The sequence below is a fragment of the Phacochoerus africanus genome, chromosome X (genome assembly GCF_016906955.1).
Source record: "Phacochoerus africanus isolate WHEZ1 chromosome X, ROS_Pafr_v1, whole genome shotgun sequence".
NCBI classification, from domain to species: Eukaryota; Metazoa; Chordata; class Mammalia; order Artiodactyla; family Suidae; genus Phacochoerus; species Phacochoerus africanus.
This window is the reverse complement of record NC_062560.1, coordinates 73,776,419-73,796,363: the sequence shown is the minus strand read 5'-3', so window position 1 is coordinate 73,796,363 and position 19,945 is coordinate 73,776,419.

The window sequence follows — 19,945 nt, the reverse complement described above, 5'->3', positions numbered from 1 at the left end:
GAAATAGATATCAAAATTGCATTTTACATGTCAATTTTACTATTAATTTTGTGACTTTTGAGTTGGCTATTATTTTGCAGATTTATGACATATATTTCCTTTCATAATGTTTCAATTATGCTTTATCCTTAATTATTATTTTATTTTGTCCACTTGTCATGGAAACAATTTCCATGAGAATATATCTGTAGTGTTATAACTCAATCACTGGTAAAATACTATCATTTTAATCTAACTATGTTTTACAGGGCACTGCTAGATTTGAACTATTCTGTCAAGTAAGAGCTATGTGCAAATTTCTTAAAGTACATAGTTATTAACTCATTTTAACTACATTTCATATGGCCACCACTAAGTGGCAGTGTAGCAATGTTGTTTTGTGTAGAATTGATACCACTTATTCTGCCTCATATTTTGTTTCTTTTAAGAACTTCAAAGTTCTTTACTATTTATATATTTAATTAGCAGGATAATGGTAATGTTACCCTTGCTTTTTCTTTTGATTTTTGGTTTTAGTTATGGAAACAGGCATGGGAATTTCTGTAATAATGCAACTGAGTTATTAAAACAACTTTATATAGACTAAGAAGTTAGTGAATCTGGTTTGCCTACTCTTCTTCCCAACATAAGCATGAGAATGAGATAATTTTACACTGTTTTTGAGGCTTAGCATTATAATCTAAGTTATTGCTTCAGTTAGTAGAATCCATATGTATGGTAGTCAGAAGGAAGATTGGATTCAGTATTTTTTAGATGACAGGCCCTCTAAAAAAGCTTGCTATACATTTCATTAAGTTCAGGTTTCTGTCCTCTTAATCACCAGTTCTGCTTACTGACACACTTAGAGTACTAGAAGACACCCTACAAATTGTGTAATATTCCAACCACCTCATTATAGATATGGGGAGATTTGCTTCTAAAGAGATCCAGGAGTTCTCTTGTGGCTCAGTGGTAATGAACCCAACTAGGATAAATGAGGACATGAGTTCGATGCTTGGCACCACTGTAGGTTAAGGATCCAGCATTGCCATAAGCTACAGTGTAGGTCACAGATGCAGCTCAGATCTAGAGTTGCTGTGGCTATGGCATAGGCCAGCAGCTGCAGCTTTCATTTGACCCCTGGCCTGGAAATTTCCATATGCCCTGGGTGTGACCCTAAAAAGACAATAAATAAATAAAGAGATCCAGATGACTGGCCATGTTCTCATATCCAATTTGCAGCAAAATCAGGACTAGGGCTGAGGTGATTTCATTTTCAGTTCATATGTGTTTATCATTTTGATCTCTTTGAAACCCAGTCTATGGTTATATGACCCTAAATAACTTAAAGCTAACAGCTGTAGTCAATTATTCATATTTGTACAAATAGTTATGTATTGTCATATAAACCAAACCTAACAATTATTTTCCTAATTAGAGTAATCAGTGTTGTGTAGGCATAGGCAGAAAGATCTAATTTTCCATCTAACTTGAGTATAATTTATTTTTGAGTGGCTATAATAATGTTCAAGGTTACCATTAGGTTTTACAGAGGCATATTTGTTGAAGTGTTAAATATTCCAATTAGTATAAACTACAAATAAAATGTAATTTTTAATGTAGTTGGCCTAAAACTGTGTTCCTATTACAATAAGAATAATTTTTCCACTTCAACACACAGTGGTTCAATACTCCCACTTATATGTGGTAGCATAAGAAAGTTTGCATTCTGTCACACTACTGCAGCTCTCAGCTTGTTACAATTTAATCCTAGCAATCTATGGGTTGAGTTTCCAGTTTTAAACTCACGGCAACAGAAAAATATTTTTTAAACTAATAGCAAAACATAATGAAAGCTGGGTTATTCCTCCTGATCTGCATATGAACTAATGATACACATTTAATTTCTGGGTCCTTCAGGGAAAAAGTTTTTTTAAATACTCTTTATTAATTACAGGATAGAAATTTCAGTAAAGGTATGAGGGACATGATTTTTTTTTTTTTTAGTGCCACACCTGCAGCATATGGATGGTCCCAAGTTAAGGGTCAAATTGGAGCTGCAGCTGCTGGCCTATGCCACAGCCACAGCAACTCTAGATCTGAGCCGCATTTATGGCCTGCATGACAGCTTAGCTTGTGGCAATGCTGGAGCCTTAACCCACTGGTAAAGGCCAAATATTGAACCTGCATCCTCATGGATACTAGTTGAATTCTTAGCCCACTGAGCCACAATGGGAACTCTGACATGATTGTTTTTATGAGTCACTGAAGAATAAGAATAACAATGCACCAAGGGGCAAAAGAATATCAACTCAGAAAAAAAGTTTTATATACTTATTAAGTCATTCTCACGGTAATTAATTCAATGTACCAAAAATGTTTATATCATTATTTATAATGAGGGAAAGAGTTTGATATGTTACTCAAAGACTTGAATTGTGGAAATTTCAAAAGCTTATATAGTTGTTGGCACTCCACCATTGTTCATTTATCTCAAATACAATTTCTGTACTATATTAGATTCTTCTTTCTTTAGTTGGGCAAAACCTGTGACTATAGGAAAGCTAAATAGCTCTGTAAAAGTGACTGCAAACATGTTCTGACTAAACAAATCAATTAAATAGCAATGATTTGTAAATACTAACAATGTATCATGCATTGAACATGCTATAAAAATTTTTAAATATTCTTACTTGATTCACTAATAAGTATGCTGTGATTAATTATAGTTACATGTACACACAGACTTAGCAGTATAAGGTATGTTCCTAATGAATGAAATAGTTGATAGATGAAAAGGAATGTAGAAGATTAAGTTACATTAGGCTGAGTTGGCCAAAAATATTCTTCAGACTTTATCTTACCTCTACTTATCACTTAGATTTTGACATCCTCAAAGTTTCAACCTTGACCAAATTTTGACTTTCTAGAGAGATTTTTTCCTTCTACCTGTGCTGCCCAATACATTAGCCATTAGCCACAAGTGGCTATTTAAAATAAAATTTTAATTAATTAAAAGTAAATATTAAATATGTTGTATTACATGGCAAAGTTGCAAATGGAATTAAGGTTGCTAATCAACTACCTTGAAATGGGGAGCTCAGCCTGGATTATCCAGGTGGACTCAGTGTAATTACAAGTGTTCTTAATAAGAGAAAGAGGGAGGCAGGAGAGTCAGAGTCAGAGTAATACAATGTGAGACAGACAATTTCTCCCCTGGAGCCTCCAGAAAGGAACATAGCCCTGAATACAGCTGAGACTCATTTTAGCCTGAGATTTTTTTTCAGACTTGTGACCTCCAGAACTGGAATATATTTATATTGTCATAAGTGACCAACTTTGCAGTGAATTTTATAGCAAATATGGGAAACTAACACATCCCGCCCTATCATCTGAACAGGAGGAAATTTGGGATTTAAAGCCTTCAAATCCCTGTTCAAATAATAATGATAAGAATGAATGAATAAATCTAACTTGTGGCTTGCTCAAAAAATTAAATATTTATTTCCTCAGTCACATTAGCCATATTTCAAGCGCTCAATAATGACATGTAGCTAGAGAATTCTGTGTAAGACAATGCAGATTATAGAACATTTCCGTCATTGTAGAAAATTTTATCAGAAAATACTTTGAGTCTATCCACTTAGTCTTAGCAATCTTGTCTACATCATGACCACCTAATACTGATGAATATTCCAAAGTCTGTTTTTCTATACCTTGCTTTCCTCACATACTAAATAGTTTAATAATAATACTTATCAAATAGGTCTATTGAGATAATAAAATAAAATAATGCTAGTATTTTGAAAAGCACCAAACCCATAGTAGGCCATCAGTTATTTTTAATGCATAAGAAATGTCTTCATGTTTAATGATAATATTCTCCTGAACTCCAAAATTGTATATTTAACTACCTACTGGAATCTCCATTTGAATTTTACACAGAAACCTCAAACTCAATAAAGCCAAAGTGAAATAATAAGATACAAGTCTGTCTTTTGTACTACAATCATTTAAATATTAGAAGACAAACATTATTTCTATCTGTGGGTTATTCTGGGTCACTTCACTGTACAGTAGAAATTGGCAGAACACTGTAAATCAACTGTAATGGAAAAAATAAAAATTTTAAAAAATACTTTTTTGTCTTTTGTCTTTTTAGGGCTGCACCCATGGCATATGGAGGTTCCCAGGCTAGGGGTCCAATCAGAGCTATTGCTGCTGGCCTACACCAGAGCCACTGCAATGCCAGATCTGAGTCGCATCTGTGATCTACACCGCAGCTCACTGCAGTGTCAAAACTTTAAGCCACTGAATGAGGACAGGGAGCAAACCCACAACCTCATGGTTCGTAGTCAGATTCATTTTTGCTGCACCAAGACGGGAACTCCAATAATTACATTTCTAATACTATATAGGAAGTTTTGCCATTTTGATCATTTATATCATTAGATCATGAGCTTCTTGACCATAAAAACTATTCCTTATCATTGCATTCTTACATGTTAGCGCAGATCCTGGCACAGAGTAAGGACTAGCCAAATCCTGTTTGAATGACTGAATAAATGCTTCACAGAGGAGAAGAGCTTTGAAATATGGGCTAAAAGAAAAATAAAATTTATTTGGAGAGAAGAATAAAAATGGGATTAGTTGCTGCCCTTTATGTTGGAGTGTGTTTGGCTTATGTTTTCCTCTACGAGTTTTATAATGTCTGGCCTTATGTCTAGATCTTTAATCCATTTTGAGATTATTTTTTGTGTATGGTGTTAGGGAGTGTTCTAATTTCATTCTTTGCCATGTGGCTGTCCAGTTTTCCCAGCACTACTTATTGAGCAGGCTATCTTTTCTCCATTGTATATTCTTGCCTCCTTTGTCATAAATGAGTTGACTGTAGGTGTGTGGGTTTAATTCTGGGTTTTCTATCCTGTTCCACTGATCTATATTTCTGTCTTTGTGCCAGTACCATACGATTTTCAGGATTGTTGCTTAGTAGTATAGTCTGAAGTCCAGGAGCCTGATTCCTCCAGCTCCATTTTTCTTTTTCAGGATGGCTTTAGCTACTCTGGATCTTTTGTGCTTCCAAACAAACTTTAAAATATCTTGTTCTAAATCTGTGAAACATGTCCTTGGTAATTTGATAGTGATTTCATTGAATCTGTAGATTTCCTTGGGTAGTATAGGAATATAACTCAATACTAACTTGATAATACTAACTTGATAATATTAACTCTTCCAGCTCAAGAGTGTGGTATGTCTTTCAATCTATTTGTGTCATCTTTGATTTCATTCATCGGTGTCTTATAGTTTTCAGAGTACACTTCTTTTGTCTCTTTAGGTAGGTTTACTCCTAGGTATTTTATTCTTTTGGATGCAATGGTAAACAGGACTGCTTCCCTAATTTCTCGTTCTGATCTTTCATTGTTAGTGTATAGAAATGCCATTGATTTCTGTGTATTAATTTTGTATCCTGTGACTTTGCCAAATTCATTGATGAGCTCTAAGTTTTCTGGTAGTGTCTTTAGGATTCTCTTTAGGTATAGCATCATGTTATCTGCAAATAGTGATAGTTTTACTTCTTCCTTTGAAATTTGGATTCCTTTTATTTCTTTTTCTTCTCTGCTTGCTGTGGCTAGGAACTTCCAAAACTATGTCAAATAGTAGTGGCGATAGTGGACATCCTTGTCTTATTCCTGATCTCAGCAGGAATTCTTTCAGCACTGGGACCCAGTGCATGTGAAAGTCTGTTCGTGCCTTTTAATAATGGTGTCTCCATTTCCCCCAGTCCCATGGAGCTCCTGTGTACAAGCCCCACTGGCCTTCAATACCAGATGCTCTGGGGGCTCTTTCTCCCAGTGCCAGATCCCCACATGTGGGAGTTTGATGTGGGGCTCAGAACTCTCACTTGTATAGGTGAGTTTCTGTGAAACAGTTACTTTCCAGTCTGTGAGGCTTCCCACCCAGCAGGTATGGGGTTGTTTATATCGTGAAATCGCCCCTCCTACCTCTTGATGTGGTCTCCTCTTTGTCTTCTGGAGTAGGATATCTTTTTGAAAGTTTCTGCTCCACTTGGTTGAAGATTGCTCAGCATTTGGTTGTAAATTTTGTTGTTTTTAGGAGAGAAGTTGAGCTCCAGTCCTTCTATTCCAATATCTTAATCCCATCTGTAAGTGTGTTTATCTTAGGCACAATTTCCTGAGGTCAATTCTACGGAATATCAGTTTATTTGGTTGCTAATCAGTGTTCTGCAACAAAAGATTCCCTTAGTCAAATAGATTTGGAAATGATAGGATAATCAAAGTTAAATAGGTTTCTTAAATACAGCACACATCCCAGAACTTTTCATGTGTAATGGATATGGAAAATTTCCAAGAAGACAATATCTTATAAAGAATTTCCTGGAGTTCCCGTTGTGGTGCAGTGGTTAATGAATCCGACTAGGAACCATGAGGTTGCGGGTTCGGTCCCTGCCCTTGCTCAGTGGGTTAATGATCTGGCATTGCCGTGACCTGTGGTGTAGGTTGCAGATGTAGCTTGGATCCCACGTTGCTGTGGCTCTGGCATAGGCTGGTGGCTATGGGCTCCGATTAGACCCCTAGCCTGGGAATCTCCATATGCTGCGGAAGCGGCCCATGAAATAGCAAAAAGACAAAAAAAAAAAAAAAAGAGTTTCCTAATGAATCATCTTACTGGGTCAGTACTTCATGGAGCACATTTTAGAAAACATTTGTTTTTAAGATAAATTATTTTTGACAGGCTCTTGTATGTGTACATGATGTGGACATAAGAATAAGTACTTACCTACTTGAACTCCCTTTTAAAATCTTACTTATCTCCCCAGAGGTTTTACTTTATACAAAAATAGGTTTCCTTCCTTGTTGTTTAATCATTTTGGAAAACATGCATTTACATTATTTTACATATCAAAGTGTTGATTTTAAATGATAGTGTATGATTGATTTCCTTATGCAATTCATCAGGGCTTATCATTGTATGAAATAAAAGTTCAAATTAATATTTTTACTTTTTAAAGGTTAGAATTGTCCGTCCATAAAGTTGCAGAACTATTACCGGGAAGTCCCTTTTACATTTAAAATGATTTTATTTTTGCCCAATAGGATAATATAGTGTAGGAAATAAATACACCGAAACATTGTTGTTTATACATTTGTGAAATCTTTGAGTTTCAGAGATTCTACTCATGAGAACTTGAGATTTTAGAAAGACACCAAATTCTATCACTTTAAAAACTGTATTAACAGGAGTTTCTGCTTTGGCACAGCAGGTTAATGATCAGGTTTGTCTCTGTGGCAGTGATGGTTGGATCCCAGGCCCAGTGTAGTGAGTTAAAGGATCCAGGATTGCTGCATCTGTGGCATAGTCTCAATTATGTTCTGCTTCAGTGTCTGATATTGGCCTTTTATAGAAATTTCATGTAAATATGGTCATGCAAGATGCATTTTTTTGTGTCTGTCTTCTTTTATTTGGCATAATTTTATCCTTACCTCAAATATGTATATTGTACATATACCAATAGTTTGTTTCACTTTTTTTGCTAAATAGCACATCAAAACCACATTTTCTTTAAGTCAATGGCCTTTTGAATTGTGTCCATTTTATAGTTATTATGACTAATGCTTCTATGAAAATTTTATACAAATATTTGTGTGAGATATGTTCTTTTTATTAGTATATAGCCGAGTTACAAAATTATATTAGTTTGAGGTGTACAACATAGTGATTCAATATTTTTATAGATACTTAAAGTTATTACAAAATAATGGCTATATGCCATTTGCTGTACAATATACCCTTTTATTTTATTTATTTTATACATAGTAGTTTTTCTTCTTAATCCCATACTATGTTGCCCCTCTCCTTACTGGCAAACATAGTTTTTTCTCTATATTTGTGAGTGTTTCCGTTTTGTAATGTTTATTAATTTGCTTTTTAAATTCCACATATAATTGAAAACATACAGTATTTGTCTTATCTGACATATTTCACTAAGCATAGTACTTTCCAGGTTCAACCATGTTGTTGCAAAAGGCTCTTTTAAGGCTAAGTAATATTCTTTTATATATATTTTTTATATTTTATATATATATCCATGTTGTTGCAAAAGGCTCTTTTAAGGCTAAGTAATATTCTTTTATATATATTTTTTATATTTTATATATATATAAGAATATTACTTGTATATATATTTTATTATAATACATATAACAAAGATCTTCCCTATCCAATCATCTGTTGATGGGTACTTATTTTGCTTCCATATTTTGGTTACCGTAAATAATGCTGCTATGAACATTGGGGGCATATAAATTCTGAATTAGTGTTTTTGTTTTCTCCAGATATGTACCTAGAAGAGAAATTGCTGAAATCATATGGTAGTTCTATTTTTAGTCTTTTTTTGAAGAACCTCCATGTTGTTTTTCATAATGGATGTACCAGTTGACATTCCCACCATACTGGGTTTCCCTTTTCTCCACATCCTCACCAATATTTGCTTTATGTGGTCATTTTGATGATCGCTCTTCTGATAGGTGTGAAGTGATATCTCGTGATTTTATTTGCATTTCCCAATGATTAGCAATGTTGAGCATCTTTTCTTGTGCCTGTTGGCCATCTGTATGTATTCCACAGAAAACTGTCTATTCAGGTATTCTGCTCAGTTTTAATCATTTTTAAAAAATATTTAGTTATGTGAGCTATTTATATATTTTGGATATTAACCCCTTATTGGACATATCATTTACACATATTTACTCTGATTCAGTATGTTGTCTTTTCATTTTTTCCATGATTTTGTTTGCTGTGAAAGGCTTTTGAGTTTCATTATATCTTTTTGTTTATTTGGCTTTTTTTCTTTTGCCCTAGAGAGCAGATCCAAAAAGAAAAGTATTGCTATGACTTATGTCAAAGAGAGTTCTGTTTTCTTCTAGGAGTTTTGTGGTTTCTCATCTGACATTTAGGTCTTTAATCCATTTTGAGTTCATTTTTGTATATGGTGTAGGAAAATGTTCCAATTACATTATTTTACAAGTACCTGTCCTGTTTTCTCATCACCACTTATTGAAGAGACTTCCTTTCCCCATTGTGTACTTTTGCCTCCTTTGTCATAATTTTATTGACCAGAAGTATGTGGATTTATTTCTGGACTTGCTATTCTGCTCCATTGATTTATGTGTCATTTTTGTTCCAGTCCTATAATTTTTTGATTACTATAACTTTGTAATACAGTCTAAAGTAAGGGAGCATTATACCTCCATCTTTGTTCTTTTTTTTTTCAAGGTTCTTTGGTTCTTCAGTGTCTTTGGTAGTTACATATAAAATTTAGAATTATTTGTTCTAGTTCACTGAAAAATGTCACGGGTGTTTTGATAGGGCTTGCATTAAATCAGTAGATTGTGTTGTGTAGTATGGATATTTTAACAACATTAATTCTTCCAATCCATGAACATGGAGTATCTTTCCATTTCTTTGCATTGTCTTCAGTTTACTTCATTAATATTTTATAGTTTTCAGAGCATAGGTCTTTTATCTCCTTGGTTAAGTTTATTCCTAGGTGATCTATTCTTTTTAATGTGATTTTAAACAGGGTTGTTTTCTTGCTTTCTATTTCTGATAGTTCATTATTATTGTACAAAAAAATCAAGAAATTTCTAAATATTAATCTTGTATCCTGCAACTTTACTGAATTAATTTATTAGTTCTAGTAGTATTTTGGTAAAGATGTTAGGGTTTTCTATATATAACATCATTTCATCTACAAATAGTTATAGTTTTACTTCTTCCCTTAAATTTATATTATTGTTTCTTTTGGACATGTACCTTGGAATGTGATTGCTGGATTATATGCTAAGTTTATGGTTAACTTTTAAAGGTGTTGCCAAATTATTTGCCAAAGTGACTGCTCAACTTTAAAATTTTCACCAATATATATGAATTCTAGTTTCTCAATATATCCTATAGTTAGTAATCCATCTATTGGATCACAGCCATTCTAATGAGTTCATGGTGGTATCTCGTGATTTTTAATTTGTATTTCTTAAACCAAGTATATTGAACATATTTTCATGCATTTACTAGCCATTCACATACATAGCTTCTTTAGTGAAATGTCTTTCAAATGTTTTGACCATAATTTTAAAGATTTTAAAGATTTTATTTTTAGCACATTTTTAGTTATACAATAAAATTGAGAGGAAAGTATAAAAATTTCCCATAACCACCCTTCTTTCACATATGCTTACCTCCCCCCATTTCAATATCCCCCACCGGAGTTGTATATTTTCTTTTTACAATTGATAAACCTACACTGATACATCATTTTCACCCCAAATCCATAGTTTATATTAGGTTTCACTCTTGGTGTTGTACATTCTAAAGGTTGGACAAATATTTAATGACATATATTGATCATATGAATATCATACAGAGAATTTTCATAGGTCTAAAATTTTTCTCTTTCACCTATTAATTGCTCTTACTCCATTCCTATCTCCTGAAAAAAACACTTACCTTTTAACTGCCTCCATAGTGTTAAAGTCATACAGTGTGAAGTATATTTTGATTAGCTTTGTTCACCTAGTAATATGCATTTATGTTTCTTCCATATCTTTTCATGGCTTGATAACTCAATTCTTTTTAGTACTGAATAATGTTCCATTTTCCAGATGTTCCACAGTTTATTTATCCATTCACCTTCTAAAAGACATGTTGGTTGTTTCCAGGTCTGGGCAATTATAAACGAAGCTGCTATAAACATCTTGTGAAGATTATTTTGAGAACATAAGTTTTCAGCTCCTTTGAGTAAATACCGAGGAGAGTGATTGCTGGCTCATATGGCAAGAGTATATTTTGTTTTGTAAGAAACCATCAAAATGTCTTCTAAAGTAGCTGTACCATTTTGTATTCACACACACAGTGGATGAGAACTCCTGTTACTCCATCACAGCCAGCATTTGTTATCAATGTCCCTCATTTTAACTATTCTAATAGATGTTAAATGGTATTTCATTATGTTTTCACTGATGACATATGATATAGATCATCTTTTTATATACTTATTTGCCATCATATTTTCTTTGGTGATATGTCTGTTAAGGTCCTTGGCCTATTTCTTATTTGGGTTGTTATTTTCTTACTGAATTTAGGAGTTATTTGTAAATTTGGGGCTTAAACTTTTTCAATTAATTTTATTTTAATAAAAATTATGTTTAATGTTTACAACATGATGTTTTGATATACATAGTGAAATAATTACTATAGCAAAATTAAAGTATTCAAATCCTCACATAGTTACTCTTTTGTTACTCTTTTGTGTGTGCATGTTTGCTGAATTGATCTGAAATATATCCTCTTAGTAAATTTCAAGTATAAAACACAGAATTTTTAACTCTAGTCAGCATGATGGATGTTGGCTTTCTAGAACTTATTCATACTCCATAACTGGAACTTTATATTTTCTAACCAACATCTCCCCATTTCCACCACCTCCCCTACCCCTGGTAGCCACCAATCTAATCTTTGTTTCTATGAATTTAATTTCTTAGATTCCATACCTATGATCATGCAGTAGTTTTATTTCTGTGTCTTGCTTATTTCACTTGGCATACTGTCCTCCATGTTATTTCTTTCTATATTTTGAATAACAGTCCTTTATCAGATGTGTATTTACATATATTTTCTGCAAGTCTCTTGCTTGTCTTCTCATTCTTTAGATGTTGTCTTTGGCAGAGAAATTTTTCATTTTAATGAAGTCCAATTTGTTAACTAATTTTTCAAAGATCATGACTACAATAAAGTATTAAAAAATAGAACTCCATAGTGGGCTAGCAGTTAAGATCTGGTATTGTCACTGCTGTGGTATGGGTTCAGTCCCTCACCTGAGAACTTCCACATGATGCAAATGTAGGCAAAAAAGGTCATAACCATACATAGAATCATCTAGGTTTACACTTTTTTAAAAAATAAAAATAGAGTTGTCATCAACACTGCCATATACCTATGCAGACTTCAATCATCTGTCAACTGAGATTTTAAAAAATCTTCCCTCCAATATTTTTCTTTCACATATTATTTATTTGTACTCAGACATATGCAAATACTCTGTTTCCCAAAATAATGTGTTTTAGTATTAATTTTATCACTTAATTTTATTGTTAAAATACCAAAAGCCATCAAATACAATTTTTCTATTATTATTCTGAACAAACTGTTATAATTAGGTGAGTAAAAATAAGAAAAATCAGTTTTTATTTTGCCTTTAATTATTCCTTCTCTAATGTTTCTTTCTTTATGTGGAACCAAGTTTATGACTGCATCATTATCTTCCTCTCTGAAGAACTTCTTTTTAATATTTCTTGTAAGGTGTGTCTACTAGCAACAAATTCTCCTAAATTTTTTCTTCCTGAGAAAAGAAGTATTTACTTCTTCATTTTTATTTTTTTTACTTTTATTGGGGTATAGTTGATTTAAAATATTGTATTAGCTTCAGGTTAACAGCAAAGTGAATCAATTTACATATACATTTATTCATTTCATTTCCCCATATAAATTATTACAGAATATTGAGTAGACCTCCTTCTTAGTTATCTATTTTGCATATAGTCGTGTGCATATGTTAATCCCATCCTCCCAGTTTAATCCCCCACCATGGTTTTCCCTTCCCATTTCTTTGGAGAAATGTCTATTTAGATCTTCTGATCATATTTTGATTGGGTTTTTTTGTTTTCTTTAAATAAAGCTGTGTGAGATATTAGTGTATTTTGAAGATTAGTCCCTTGTTGGTTGCTTCATTTGCAAAGATTTTCTATGAGATAGATCTAAAAAAGGTATTGCTGTGGTTTATGTCAGAGTGTGTTCTGCCTATGTTTTCCTCCAGCAGTTTTATAGTATCTGGCTTGGTATTTAGGTCCTTAATCCATTTTTAGTTTATTTTTCTGTATGGCATTACACAATATTCTAATTTCATTTTTGTACATGTAGCTTTCCAGTTTTCCCAGCACCACTTATTGAAGAAACTGTCTTTTTTTTTTCATTGTATATTCTTGTGTCTTTTGTAATAGATTAGTTGACCATAGGTGCATGTCTTTATCTCTGGAGTTTCTATCCTATTCTGCTCATCTATATTTCTGTTTTTGTTAGTACCATACTGTTTTGATTCCTATAACATAGCATAGTCTGAAGTCCAGTAGCCTGATTCTTTCCGTTTTGTTTTTCTTTTTCAAGATTACTTTGGTTATTTGGGGTATTTTGTGTTTCCATACAGATTTTAAAACATTTTGTTCTAGTTCTGTGAAGAATGTCATTGGTAGCTTGATAGGGATTGCACTGAATCTGTAAATTGCCTTAAGTAGTATAGTCATTTTGACAATATTGATTTTTCCAATCCAATAACATGGTATATTTTTCCATATATAGTGTCATCTTTGATTTTTTTTAATCAGCATTTTGTAGTTTTATAGTACAGCTCTTTTGATTTTCAGGTAGGCTCATTCCTAGGTATTGTATTATTTTTGGTACAATGGTAAACAGCATTGTTTCCTTCATTTTTCTCTCTGATATTTCATTGTTAGTGTATAGGAATGCAAGAGATTTCTGTGTATTAATTTTGTATCCTTAAACTTTACCAACTTCATTGATGAGCTCTAATAATTTTCTGGTAGCATCCTTGGGATTTTCTGTGTATTGCATCACATCATCTGTGAAGAGCAACAGTTTTACTTCTCCTTTTCCAATTTAGATTCCTTTTATTTCTTTTTATTCTCTTATTGCATGACTAGGACTTCCAAAACCATATCAAATGAAAGTGACAAGAGTGGACACACTTATCTTGTTACCTGATCTTAGAGGAAATGCTTTAAGTTTTTCACCATTGAGAATGATATCAGCTGTGGGTTGGCCATATACAGCCCTTACCTCTTGTAAAAATGTATTTCTGTGTGCTTCCTTTTTATTTTATTTTATATTTTATCTTTTTCTTTTCTTATTCAATATTAGAGAAACCTTCCTGAATCTGATGCACTGCCTTTGACAGTCTTGGAGTGACTTCATGATATTAGTGTCTCCATTCATTGCTCAGGTTGATCAAGGAAACAATAACATCTAAGGGAAATATCTGAGAAGGTATTGGGAACCCCAGGATCCCCCCAAATCCCTGCTGGGAATGAATGCATAAGTTTGGTTAATCTTTAGAGAGCACTATAATTATTTTGCTGACAAATACCCTACAGTTTAACTATGCACATGTGAAATATGTGTGTATGTATGTATATAATTATTGGAAATACTATACAATACTAGACACTCTGTTTGCAAAGGTGACAAAATCATCCACTATAGGAAAGAATGCACAAGTGACTGATGTTTTAATCACTATTTTCCCTGCCTCCATTCAAAAAAATTTTGTTTCTTTGCACAAAGGTTGAAACAGTAAGTATCTTGTATCCAGCAACTTTTAAAAGGGAACTTGTGTTTTTTGGAGAATGCATTAACCATCTGTCAAACAAAAAATAATATGGGCATTAATAAGTATATTTTCTTAGCAAGTGAAAAAATGAAAAACCATATTTTAAACTTTAGGATAATAAAAGCTGAATGGGCAAGATGTTAATCTTAATGAAGTTTATTTTTAGATGACTTATTTTGGGTAAGTTGTCTAATTATCAAAACTTATTTATTTTCTCTTTGAAGAGTTTGAAAATACTTTATAGAATTGGCCAGATATTAAATATTTTTGGCTTTGTGAATCATGCAGTCTCTGTCATAACAACACATCTCTGCCAACACAACTCTGTCAGGTACCATAGACAATGTATAAATACATGAATGTGTTCCAATAAAATTGTGTTTACAAGTATAGGCAAAAGGTTGGATTTGGTCCAAGGGCCAAACAATGGATAGGTTAATAAGTTGTAAGTATATTACTAACTTCAGAAGATACTGCCATACTTTAAAATGAACAAAATAAGTGCAGTATTGGTTTTTAACATTGTCCCTTTGAAATGTTATCTTAAGAGATTTCAGAATAGATATACCATTACTTCTATCAGTCTTACTTACCCTTTTCAATGTTGACTAAAACCAATCCTATGTGTAAAAAACATACAGCTTAATTTTATGGAAGAAAATTTTATGTGTCAAAAATCAAGTAGGTTGCATCAGTTAAGCCCAAAGAGGTAGATTATACTTTACAAACTTTAATGTTGTAATAAAACACTGATTTACCTATGGGATGTCTCACTTGAAGATAAATTATAAACCAAAAATACAGATATCCTTTAAAAAAAACTTAGATAAAAAAGTTCAAATTGCATTTCTCTTCTTTCTAATTCCATGATGGGTTGATAGCTATAGGAACAAGGAAAGCAAAATAAAACTTGTCTTTATTGTTATTATAAATAATTTGTAAACAATAATGTATATATGTGTGTGGAATGGACCATAAGGGAAAGGTAGAAGGTAGCTATAAGGGACAGACGACTTTGCCGTACAAAGTGTTGTGTCGTTGAAGGATTGGCCATTGAGCAGCACTGTGATAGAATCGCATTCTCTCCAGGCACATTGCAGATAAACCTAACAAAGAGACAGAAAATACATGGCAGTGATCAATAATGCAAAAGCAGGAGAATGAATAAGATAATGCAATGGATATTTTCATCGTTTAATGAATTTATTGTTTTTTCTGTATTTTCTATTTAAAGACCTTATAGAGCCAATTCATTTCTATTTAATTATAAAATTAGATGTGGGGACAAGTATATAAAAGAAAAATAATAATTTGCACATTCCTGACTAAAGATAGTAATATATATAAGATCAATGACAGTCTCTACATGATATAGAGCAAATATTTCTTGGATGTCTTTGTATTGAAAGAAGTAGATGGTCCTTTTATAGGGCACATGAGAAGTATTAATGGCAGATAAGAGCAAAGACAATTAGACTTTAAATTTCTTTGTCAAATGAACCCTGTGGCTTTCCCCCACATGCCAGTCTGCTTTTAAAGTAATTATAGTTATATCTGCAGTCTGAGCAGAAGCTCTATGTAAATTATAACTATTTTTAGAAATTTTAATGACAAATTTCATCTACTACCCTTTATTTCTTATCTTTAAAACGCTAGAATTTGTTGAATTTAAACTTTCAAGAGAGTTCATAATGTACATGGATAATCTTTAAAATAAAACTGTGTAATAAAATTTTCTACTCTCTCTAGGGCTATTATAAAGACATTTTTGATTCTCCTACAATTCGTCCAAGCCCTAAGATCATATATCATGCCTTTACTACAGGTGAATTTTACTGACAGAATTCAGAGACTAGTCCTTTTTCCTTTCTTTTTATGTGTCACTTATTAAATCATGTTGAGAAGAAAAAAAGATTTTGTGGTACATAGCCTCAGGGGTAAAATAAAAAAGGATAAAGCACTTTGCAAATAAGTCTGCATTCTGCAAGATGTGCACAATATGCAATAATTTAATACTAAAGAAGTTGAAAAAAGTTTGGATTTCTTTTTATGCTTTGATAAAAGTATGAAAAAGATGAATATGTCTGACATACATTCAAGCAAGCCACAATCTATATGTCAAATTGTTTGCCTAATACATAAGTATATTTTAGATGTAAGATTGACTGCTATAGCCTAAAAATACTCATTTTGCTATGTAAGAATGTAATAAGGAATTCCATATATTGTGTTATTCATCTACATATTAATGTCTATAAGATCTTTAGCAAAAGAATGAAATATTAGAAATTACCTTATTTTCCCTCTTAGTGTTTTTAGCAACTGTGAATACATATGTACTTAAATCTTCACTTGGAATAAGAATATACATGAGACACAAAGCATTCAACAAGAGGAAAAAATAGAAGGAAGGTACAGAAAATGTTGACAGTAGCTTTAAATAATATTTCTCTAAAGATGTTTTTCTTTATGAAAGTAACAAGAGCTTAAGCATCTCCTGCTGTCTTGTTGCATGACATCCACTATCGCCCATCTGCTTATTGATTGGTAGGAAACTCCAAATGGGAATTTTCTCTCATTAATCATGTCATATAACAGGGATTAGGAAAAAAAAAACCTCTTTATGCTTCACAGCAGACATGAACTGCCCAGTAAGACAAGTGAACAAATATAATATAGATAGAATATCTTCACACTAATTAAAGGTCATCTGCTATAAAATTATGAGTAATTGCTTAGATTATGCACTAACTAGTTTCCTCTCTGCATAATGAGTACTATGAGGATGCTCTAGCCTTTCAAATTTCATGTTATTTTGTCATAGCCTACAAATATGATTATTAAAAAAATGCATGCAAAAAATCAAGATGTAACACATATGTTTTAAAGAGCACATCATCACATTAAATTGTACATACAACATAGTGTATGAAGTCAAACTATATACAAATGCAATATTTTCTTTCGATATTTAGCTTTGCATGTATTTTCTTGGAAGACTCTTATTCATAAACTCAAGATGAAAGCCAATTCAAAAGTACCAAAACTAAATTTTTGATGACACATTTATATGTTGACAAGTGGCACATGGCATCTTTTTCATATGAAGTTCACAATCTATAGACTTCAGTCCAAATTCAAACCACAAGAACGCCTATCAACTGGAGGTTATTAAGTTTGGCTATTGGAGTCCACTAGACATGAGGACAGAGATCCTGTTTGGTTCTACACAGACATTGCATCTATGAGATGTATTTAGTGATTTCAAAATGGCTTCATAGCTGCCTCACAGCTGCATTCATCCCTTTTTATACCCTCAACATCCTATTAAACTAGACTGTGGCCAGGATTAATTTAGTGTCCTCCCCTTAACTAACTGTCAATGTTATCAACCAAGTGCAGAGATTAAAAAATGTAAGTATAAAAACTTATTTACAAAAAATTCTAAGTAAATTTGGTCCCTCTTAATTAACACTGCTGGCCACTAGAATAATTCTAGAGAGGCTATAATTGTTTTTCTATGTGATACATTAAGCTGTACATATGCTGACTCAAAAGTACTATTCTATGAGGAAAAATGACAAGTGGAATGAGAACTGCATTGGTCTTAGCAATGCTAAATTGTAAGAATTGTTGGTATATTTTGGAGATAAAGCCCTTGTTGGTTGCATCATTTGCAACTATATTCTCCCATTCTGTTGGTTGTGTTGCCTTTTTTTAATGGTTTCCTTTGCTGTGCAAAATCTTGTAAGTTTGATTAGGTCCAATTTGTTTATTATTGTTTTTATTTCTATTGCCTTGGGAGACTGACCTAAGAAAATCTTTGTATGGTTGACATCAGAGAATGTTTTGCCTATGCTCTCTTCTAGGAGTTTGATGGTGTCGTGTTTTACGTTTAAGTCTTTAAGCCATACTGAGTTTATTATTGTGTATGGTGTGAGGATGTGTTCTAGTTTCATTGATTTACATGCAGCTATGCAGTTTTGCCAGCACCACTTTCTGAAGTGACTCTCTTTTTCCCATTTTCTGTTCTTGTTTCCTTTGTTGAATATTAATTGACATTAGGTTTCTGGGTTTATTTCTGGGCTCTCTATTCTTTTCCATTGATCCATATGTCTTTTTTTGTACCAGTATCACATTGTCTTGATTACTGTAGCTTTGTAATATTGTCTGAAGTCTGGAAGAGTTATGCCTCCTGCTTTTTTTTTCCCTTCAAGTTTGTTTTGCAATTCTGGGTCTTTAATGGTTCCATATAAATTTTTGGATGATATGTTCTAGTTCTGTGAAAAATGCCATGGGTAATTTGATAGGGATTACATTAAATCTGTAGATTGTTTTGGATCATATGGCAATAAGCTAACATTTGGGGGGGGGTTGGTTTTGGTTTTGGTTTTATTTTTATGAGGGGGAATACCTCATTTAGAGAAATCTCTAATATACCCTATTGTCCTCATCTTTTTTTCCAAAATACTATTTTGAATTTGACCTAGGATCTTCAAACTATCTTGACAATCATAAATATAAGAAACTGCAGATTGCTCTTGAGACAACCCTTGAATTTTTAGTAAAGTTTCATGAGAGTCATTAAAATTACTTCACCCTCTCAAATGACTTCATCTACTGCTCTTACTCAGGCAAAACTGACAAAGGTAATAAGAATGGGTTATTTTGTGCTTTCTTCTTTTATATTCTTTTCCCTTCCTCAAATTAAAATCACCTGACATGGGGAGTTCCCATCGTGGCTCAGGGGAAACGAATCTGACTAGGAACCCTGAGGTTGCAGGTTAAATCCCGGGCCTCACTCAGTAGGTTAAGGATCTGGTGTTGCCATGAATTGTGGTGTAGGTCACAGACATGGCTCAGATCTGGCATTGATGTGGCTGTGGCTGTGGCTGTGGCAGGCAGCTGTAGCCCTAATTAGACCCCTAGCTTGGGAACCTCCATATGCCACGACTGCAGTCTAAAAAGCAATAAATAAATAAACAAATAAATAAATGAAATTAATTAGATAAAATCTCCTGACGTGATAGCTACTTTTAAATATCCTCTGGGCATTTATATGTGCACATAAGCCTAGGTAACTCAAATCAACATATTCCAAACACAACTCAGCTTTTCTCCAGATATCCAAATTTTGCTGTCCATTTTCATTTTCTCTCTTAGTAAACATCATCATCATTTTAGCCACAGAAGTTCAAAATCTTATTGCCATAAATATATGGAGTATTTATCAAAAGTTTTACTCTGTTGAAAAATTTGAACAGCTAATAATTACAGTTCATTCAAATAAAAATATAAGATATACAGTAAAAAGTCTCCCTACCAACTCTGTTTCACATCTTCCAATTTCTGCCCTACCACAAATCCTATACAAGTAACCATTTTTATTACTTCATTTTGTATCCTTCAAGAATTTCTTTGTGCATACAGGGAAAGACGAAAAGATATTATCATTTTCCTTGCTCTTTACACAAAATGTAGCATACCCAA